Raw genomic sequence first — 9,068 nt, 5'->3', positions numbered from 1 at the left:
AGCCACTGTGCCGAGCCAGCTTATCTTATATTACACTTGGATTTACCAGCACTCCACTGCAGCTTATTTTCAGTGACTTGGAGAAAGGTATCTATTCTCCTGGTAAATTGTATGCCTGCCTCTTTTCAGCGGAGTTCTCAGATGCCTGGAAACATCTAGGTCTTTGTAGGACACCTAAAGGGCTATTATGTCGAGAACATAGGTACATACTTATGACTCCATGTAGGAAAAGCGCTGTTTCTTGGGTTTTTGGTTTCTGTTATTTATTTATTTGAGATAGAGTTTTGCTCTTGTTGCTCAGGCTTCATTGCAATGGCGAGATCTTGGCTCATCACAACCTCCACCTCCCAGGTTCAAGCAATTCTCCTGCCTCAGCCTCCAAAGTAGCTGGGATTACAGGCGTGCACCACTACACCTGGCTAATTTTGTATTTATAGTAGAGATGGGGTTTTACCATGCTAGTCAGGCTGGTCTCGAACTCCTGACATCAGGTGATACTCCCACTTTGGCTTCCCAAAGTGTTGGGATTACTGGTGTGAGCCACCGCACCTGGCCTGTTTCTATTTTTTAGAAAGGGTCTTGTTCTGTTGCTCAGGTTGGAGCACAGTGGTGCAATCATAGTTCACTGCAGCCTCCCCTCCTAGTTTCAAGTGATCCTCCTACCTTAGCCCACTGAATAGCCGGGACTACAGACACGCACCACCACACCCAGCTAATTTTTAAATTTTTTATAGGGATGGGGTCTCACTGTGTTGCTGAGGCTGGTCTCCAACTCCTGGGCTCAAGCAATCTGCCAGCCTCAGCCTCCCAGAGTTCTGGGATTACAGGTGTGAGCCATCACACCCGGCCCAGAAAGTGCTATTTCTTTTCACACCCCCAGCTTCCAAGACTTGATGACTCATACTTGTTGAGGAAAACCTATTATGTGAGGGTGAGCTGAGAAAAGAGGGGAGTTTGGTTGATTTTAAATGCAGGTGCTTTGTTCCATGTCTTCATTCATCTAAAAATTGAGAATGCAGCCTTAGAGCCTTAGGAAAACAGCTCTTTTTAGCTTTGTGTTGTGGTGCCTTTGGGAAAGTGGGAGAAGTAGGTTAAGTCACAGGCAGATTCATTTTTTTTTTTTGACGTAGGGTCTCACTCTGTCGCCCAGGTTGGAGTGCAGTGGCATGATCTGGGCTCACTGCAACCTCCACCTCCCGGGTTCAAGCACTTCCTGCCTCAGCCTCCCAAGTAGCTGGGATTCCAGGCACCCACCACCACACCCGGCTAATTTTTGTATTTTAGTAGAGACGGGGTTTCACCTTCTTGACCAGGCTGGTCTTGAACTCCTGACCTCGTGATCCACCTGCCTGCCTCAGCCTCCCAAAGTGCTGGAATTACAGGCGTGAGCCACCTCGCCTGGCCCAGGTTCATTGTTAAATAAATGTTCACGTTTCCTACTCCACTGTGTGAAAGAAGGATTTGGCAAATATGTGAATTTAAAAATGTTTAAGCATTTGGAACTTCCATTAAAATCAGCTTCTCCTGGCTAGGGAGGGTGGCTCATGCCTGCAATCCCAGCATTTTGGGAGGCTGGGGCAGGAGGCCAGGAGTTCGAGACCAGGGGGCAGGAGGCCAGGAGTTCAAGACCAGCCAGAGCAATATAGGGAGACCCCCCCATCTCTATTAATTGTAACTTTATTTATTTACTTTTGAGACAGAGTTTCACTCTTGTAGCTCAGGCTGGAGTGCAGTGGCATGATCTTGCCTCACTGCAACCCCCTCCTCCCAGGTTCAAGCGATTCTCCTGCCTCAGCCTCCCGAGTAGCTGGAATGACAGGCATGCACCACGATACCCAGCTAATTTTTTTGTATTTTTAGTAGAGATGAGGTTTCACCATGTTGGCCAGGTTGGTCTCGAACTCCTGACCTCAAGAGATCCACCCACCCTTGGCCTCCCAAAGTGCTGGGATTACAGGCGTGAGCCACTGTGCCCGGTCGAATAATGCTTATTTTTGAAGCGATATGGGCATATATATATATATATGTATTGCGTTTAAGTTGAAAGATGAGGTCATGTGTAATTATAGGATGCCAAATAATCACTTCGTTTAAGTGGCCTTTATTCTGGGCAAATTTTAAGTTACAGTGGAAATTTCTCACCTCCCTGTGAAGGTGAACGACTGAAGCAAGCCCCAGTGGATGGAACGCTGCCCCGGGACAGACTGTATTCAGTGAATCTCACAGTAATTTATGTAGCTGCATAATAATTTAGGGGGAATGGGTGAGGTTGGGCAGAAAGCCCCAGCCGCTGTGCACGTGAGGCTCGAGTTGACCACAAGAGGGAGCCACGTGTTCATCTAGGGAGTGTGCTGTTTGGGGATGTTTTTCACGGGTATTTTGTTTACCCAAATTCTTAAGCAAAAATTAACATAAAAACGTCAGACTTATTTCGGTATGGGTTGTTAACGTAAGTAAGTGTAATGTATCAAACCTCACATCAAGATTGTAACTATTTTCTTTTTTAAATTTAAAATTTTTTGGCTGGGCGAGGTGGCTCACAATTGTAACACAATTGTAATCCCAACACTTTGGGAGGCCAAAGTAGGGGCGGGGAGCGGGGGAGAGGGGGATTACGAGGTCAGGAGTTCAAGACCAGCCTGGCCAACACAATGAAACCCTGTCTCTACTAAGAATACAAAAATGTGGCATGGTGGGGGGTGCCTGTAATCCCAGCTGCTGGGGAGGCTGAGGCAGGAAAATCGCTTGAACCCTGAAGGCAGAGGTTGCAGTGAGCTGAATCGCGCCACTGCACTCCAGCATGGGCGACTGAACTAGACTCCATCTAAAAAATATATATATATATATTATATATATATTTATATATATATTTTTGTAGAGATAAGTTCTCACTATGTTGCCCAGACTGGTCTCCAACTAATAGGCTCAAGCAATCCTCCCACCTTGGCATCCCAAAGTGCTGGGATTACAGGTGTGAGCAACTGTGCCCAACCCAGCTGCAGCTCTTTATTTATTTGTTTATTTTATTTATTTATTTTGAGATGGAGTTTTGCTCTTGTTGACCAGGCTGGAGCACAATGGCATGATCCTGGCTCACTGCAACCACCACCTCCTGGGTTCAAGCGATTCTCCTGCCTCAGCCTCCTGAGTAGCTGGGATTACAGGCGCCCACCACCACGCCCTGCTAATTTTTGTATTTTTAGTAGAGATTGGGTTTCACCATGTTGGCCAGGCTGGTCTTGAACTCCTGATCTCAAGCGATCCACCTGCCTCAGCCTTCCAAAATGCTGGGATTACAGGCATGAGCCACAGCGCCTGGCCCAGCGCTCCTTAATTCAGTACCCATAGGTGGTGCTTAAAGTAAGAAGGTAAATGTGGTAGAAAAGTAAAATGTGTGTGTGTGTTTTTTTTTAATTTTTATGCATGGCTTTCAGTAAGAAACCACATTTTCACACTGCAACAACATGAACAGTAGTTTTAGGGCGAGGCGTGGTGGCTCATGTCAGTAATCCCAGCACTTTGGGAGGCCAAGGTGGGAGGACTACTTGAGGCCAGGCGTTCCAGATCAGCCTGGGCAACATAGTGAGACCCCATGTCTACCAAAAAAAAAAAAAAAAAGATATAAAATAAGATAAAAATTTAAGTCTGGCTCAGTGGCTCATGCCAGTAATCCCAGCACTTTGGGAGGCTGAGGTGGGTGCATCATGAGGTCAAGAAATTGAGACTATCCTGGCCAACATGGTGAAACCCTGTATCTACTAAAACTACAAAAATTAGCTGGGCATGGTGGTGTGTGCCTGTAGTCCCAGCCACTTGGGAGGCTGAGGAAGGAGAATCGCTTGAACCTGGGAGACGGAGGTTGCAGTGAGCCAAGATCTCGCCACTGCACTCCAGCCTGGCAACAGAGTGTGACTTTGACTAAAAAAAAAAATTTATTTTATTTTATTTTTTTTTAAAAGACTGGGTTTCACCATGTTGGTCAGGCTGGTCTTGAACTTCCAACCTCAGGTGATCCACCCGCCTTGGCCTCCAAAGTGCTTGGATTACAGGCGTGAGCCACTGCGCCCGGCCAAAAAAAAAAAAATTTTTAAAGAGCAGCAGTTTTCTTCAGAGTGGGCTGAGAATTTTCACTTCTGCCAAGGATGTTCATAGGTTCTCAATGCTGGGAGCTTTTCTGAGCCCTTTCAGGAGGATAGGGCAGGGGACAGGGATGGCCTGGGCTGATTCAGGCAGTCCTGTTCTGATTTGGGGGCCCACAGCGGGTTCCTCCTCAGCCTGTTCCTTTGCATGAGAGCCTTATAGACACCCTTACAGGGAAAGTTGTCACACAGAACAAGTCAGTTGTAACCGAGCATGGTGACTCACACCGTGAGTAATCCAACCACCTTCGGAGGCCAAGGTGAGAGGATTGCTTGAACCTGGGAGGTTGAGGCTGCAATGAGCCATGATCATGCCCCTGCACTCCACCCTGCAAGGCAGAGGGAGACCCTATCTCAAGGAAAAAAAAAAAGTCAGTGTTGTACTATAGAAACACAACTTTAAATTTCTTTCTTTTTTTTGAGATGGAGTCTCCTGACCTCAGGTGATCCACCTGCTTGGCCTCCCAAAGTGCTGGGATTACAGGTGTGAGCCACCGCGCCCAGCTAAATTTCTTTTGTGACTTGTAGTGAGATGTCCTTAAAATGTAGGAATCTACTAAATCTACTAAAATATTAAGAACTGCTATTGTATTATTCTATAACATCAATGAATAATTGGTCTCTTTCTTTCTTCTTCTTTTTTTTTTTCTAGACAGAGTCTCACTCTGTCACCCAGGCTGGAGTGCAGTGGCTCAGTCTTGGCTCACTGCAACCTCTGCCTCCAGGGTTCAAGTGATTCTCCTGCCTTAGCCTCCCGAGTAGCTGGGACTACAGGCACCTGCCACCATGTCCGGCTAATTTTTGTATTTTTAGTAGAGACTGGATTTCACCATGGTGGCCACACTGGCGTTGAACTCCTGACCTCAAGTGATCCTCCAGCCTCGGCCTCCCAAAGTGCTGGGATTATAGGCCTCAGCCACCTCACCTGACCAGGTATAAGTTTATTATAAAATCATATCTTTTTGTTATAAAAGCTTATATCTTTATGCACATAGCTATCTCCCATATTCACTATTTTTTTTTTTTTTTTTGAGACAGAGTCTCACTCCGCCACCAGGTGCCAGGCTGGAGTGCAGTGGCGTGACCTCGGCTCACTGCAACCTCCGCCTCCCAGGTTCAAGCAATTCTCCTGCCTCAGCCTCCTGATTAGCTGGGACTATAGGCGTGCGCCACCACGCCCAGCTAATTTTTTTGTATTTTTAGGAGAGACGAGGTTTCACCCTGTTGGCCAGGATGGTCTTGATCTCTTGACCTTGTGATCCACCCGCCTCAGCCTCCCAAAGTGCTGGGATTACAGGCGTGAGCCACCCACGCCCGGCCCATATTCACTATTTTTCTAATATATTTTATTGAGAGGGAAACAGACAATAATGGCATAATTCCTAAGAATATTTCATCTGCAATCAGGCAATTGATGATCTTAACAACTAATAGCAACTACTCATTGAGCTCGCACCTCTAGGTATGAACAGGTGGTAAAGCTGCTGGGTGTAACAGTCCTGAAAAGCAATCATTTTCATTTTCCTACCAAAGACATGAAGGTGAGGTCACATAGCTCAGAAGTGGCAGAGCCTGGGTTTTTGTTGGTTTGTTTTCTGAGAGAGGGTCTCACTCTGTCACCCAGGATGGCGTGCAGTGGCACCAACATAGCTCACTACAGCCTCAAACTCCTGGGCTCGAGTGATCCTCCTGCCTTAGCCTCCTGAGTAGCTGGGACTACAGTTTTGTGTCACCATGCTCAGCTAACTTTTAATTTTTTTTGTAGAGACGGGTGTCTCACCATGTTGCTCAGGCTGGTCTCAACCTCTTGGCTGGCTTCAAGTGATCCTCTTACTCTGGCTTCCCAAAGTGCTGGGATTACAGGCATGAACCATCACACTCAGCTTACTGTCTTTTTTAAATTATTATTATTTCATTATTTATTTATTTTTGAGTCGGAGTCTCGCTCTGTCGCCAGGCTAGAGTGCAGTGGCTGCCATCTCCACTCACTGCAACCTTTGACTCCCAGGTTCAAGCGATTCTCCTGCCTCAGCCTCCCGAGTAGCTGGGATTACAGGCGCATGCCACCATGCCCAGCTAATTTTTTGTATTTTTTAGTAGAGACAGGGTTTTACCATGTTGGCCAGGCTGGTGTTGAACTCCTGGCCTGAAGTGATCCACCCGCCTCAACCTCCCAAAGTGCTGGGATTATAGGCGGGAGCCACTGGGCCCGGCTTTATTATTATTTTAGAATCAGGGGGGTACACATGTAGGATTGTTCCATAAATATATTGCATAATGATGAAGTTTTCGATTCTAGTATACCTGTCTCAAAAAATAAATAAATAAAATAAATAGTGAACGTTGAACTCAATAGGTAATTTCTCAGCCCTCACTTCCCTTTCACCCTCTCCCCTTTTGGAAACATCAGTGTCTATTATTTCCATCTTTTTTTTGAGACAGAGTCTCGCTCTGACACCAGACTGGAGTGCAGTGGCGCAATCCCGGCTCACTGCAACCTCGGCCTCCCGGTTCCGGTGATGCTTCCGCCTCGGCCTCCCGAGTAGCTGGGACTACAAGCGCACAATACCACCTCTGGCTAATTTTTGTATTTTTAGTAGAGGTGAGTTTTCACCATGTTGACCAGGCTGGTCCCGAATTCCTGACCTCAAATGATCCACTTTCCTCAGCCTCCTAAAGTGTGGGATCACAGGAGTGAGCCATTGTGCCTGGCTGCTAATTTTAAATAAATAAAATCTGAAATTCAGTTCCCCGCTTACACCAGTCACATTTCAAATGCCCAATAGCTGTATGCAGCCAGTGGCTACTGTATTATACACATAAAGAACATTTCCGTCATCCCAGAAGTTTCTAGTGGACAGCCTCTTGGCCCTTGTAGACATACTTGGGACAACTTTGCCTCTTCAGGAAAAGATCTGACTTCAATACATTAGAGTATGTGATGTTTTTTCTTACTTTTAACCACATTCCATCAATACAAGACAAAGACACCGTTCTCTTAAATTGGTGGGAGAAAGAAGATCATGAGTCTGCCATGATTTTCTGTAAGCTTTTGTTCTACAAAAAGGGACTTTGCCTCTCACTTTTTATCTTATTTATGAGGTGTTTCATAGTTCTCTTTGAGTAAAAGATGTAAGAATTCCGCCAGGCACAGTGGCCCGCGCCTGTAATTCCAGCACTTTGAGAAGTCGAGGCGAGCAGAGCACTAGGTCAGGGGTTCGAGACCATCCAGACCAACCTGGCAAAACTCTCTACTAAAAATACAAAAAATTAATCGGGCATGGTGTTTTGCGCCTGCAATTCCAGCTACTCAGGAGGCTGAGTTAGGAGAATCGCTTGAACCCAGGAGGCAGAGGTTGCAGTGAGCCAAGATGGTGCCACTGCACTCCAGCCTGGGCAACAGAGCGAGACTCTGTCTCACAAATAAATAAATAAGACGTAATAATTCAGCACAGTGCCAGATACCTAGTCAATTTCCCATGAGTGGCAGCATCTCTTTGCCTTGATTTTATATTATTTTGTATATTTTAAAATGTAGGCTGGGCATGGTGGCTCACACCTGCAATCTTAGCACTAAGGGAGGCTGAGGCAGGAGGACTTCTTGAGCCCAGGAGTTCAAAGCTGCAGTGAGCTACGATTGCATCACTGCACTCCAGCCTGAGTAAGCAAGACCCTGTCTCTAAAATTAATTAATTAATTAACTTAAAATTGTATAATCTTTTGTATTTTAAGTACTTTATTGTGCAATAGCAATTGGTTTCAACATCTCATTGTCTCAAACCTTTTGAAAAGCTTCATTGTTGGCTGGGCGAGGTGGCTCGCACCTGTAATCCCAACACTTTGGGAGGCCAAGGCAGATGGATCACTTGAGGTCAGGAGTTCAAAACCAGCCTGGCCAACATGGTGAAACCCTGTCTCTACTAAAAATACAAAAATTAGCCAGTTGTGGTGGTGGGCGCCTGTAATTCCAGCTGCTTGGGAGGCTGAGGCAGGAGAATTGCTTGAACCTGGGAGTCACAGGTTGCAGTGAGCCGAGATTGCACCATTGCACTCCAGCCTGGGCAACTTGAGGGAACTCCATCTCAAAAAAAGCAAAGAAGAGGCTGGGCTCAGTGGCTCATGCCTGTAATCCCGGGCATGGTGGCGGGTGCCTATAATTTCAGCTACTCAGGAGGCTGAGGCAGAAGAATTGTTAGAATCTGGGAGGTGGAGGTTGCAGTGAGCCGAAATTTCATCATTGCACTCCAGCCTCGGTGACAACAGTAAGACTTCATCTAAAAAAAAATTATTTATAACACTTGTTAAACATAGTAGGGCTGACCAGGTTCGGTGGCTCACGCCTGTAATCCCAGCCCTTTGGAAGACCGAGGTGGATAGATCACAAGGTCAGGAGATTGAGACCATCCTGGCCAGTATGGTGAAACCCCATCTCTACTAAAAAATACAAAAATTAGCTGGGCGTGGTGGTGGGTGCCTGTACTCCTAGCTACTCAGGAGGCTGAGGCAGGAGAATCGCTTAAACCCGGGAGGCGGAGGTTGTAGTGAGCTGATATTGTGCCATTGCACTCCAGCCTGGGTGACAGAGGGAGACGCCATCTCAAAAATAAATAAATAAAATAAAAATAAATAAAAAGAGAAAAAGAAAATAAAAACTTCACTTTTAGCTGGGCACGGTGGTGCATGCCTGTAATCCCAGCACTTTGGGAAGCTGAGGTGGGAGGACGGCATGAGCCAGTCAAGTTGAAGCTGCAGTGAGGCGCGTTGGTGCCATTACACTCCAGCCTGGGTGACAGAGTGAGTCCCTGTCTCAAGAAACAAAAGAAAACAAAGAAAACCTTCAATTTTTCTGACGCTGTAGCCTGAGCGTGTGACTTGCAGGAGCGTCCACTACCCTTTAGCACACTCCAGAGGAAATACAAGGTTTAAAAC

Source organism: Aotus nancymaae, unplaced genomic scaffold, assembly GCF_030222135.1.
Source record: "Aotus nancymaae isolate 86718 unplaced genomic scaffold, 86718_ANA_hifiasm-v0.15.2.pri h1tg000015l_0, whole genome shotgun sequence".
In the NCBI taxonomy this organism is placed as follows: domain Eukaryota; kingdom Metazoa; phylum Chordata; class Mammalia; order Primates; family Aotidae; genus Aotus; species Aotus nancymaae.
Note: the sequence above shows the minus strand (reverse complement) of the source record.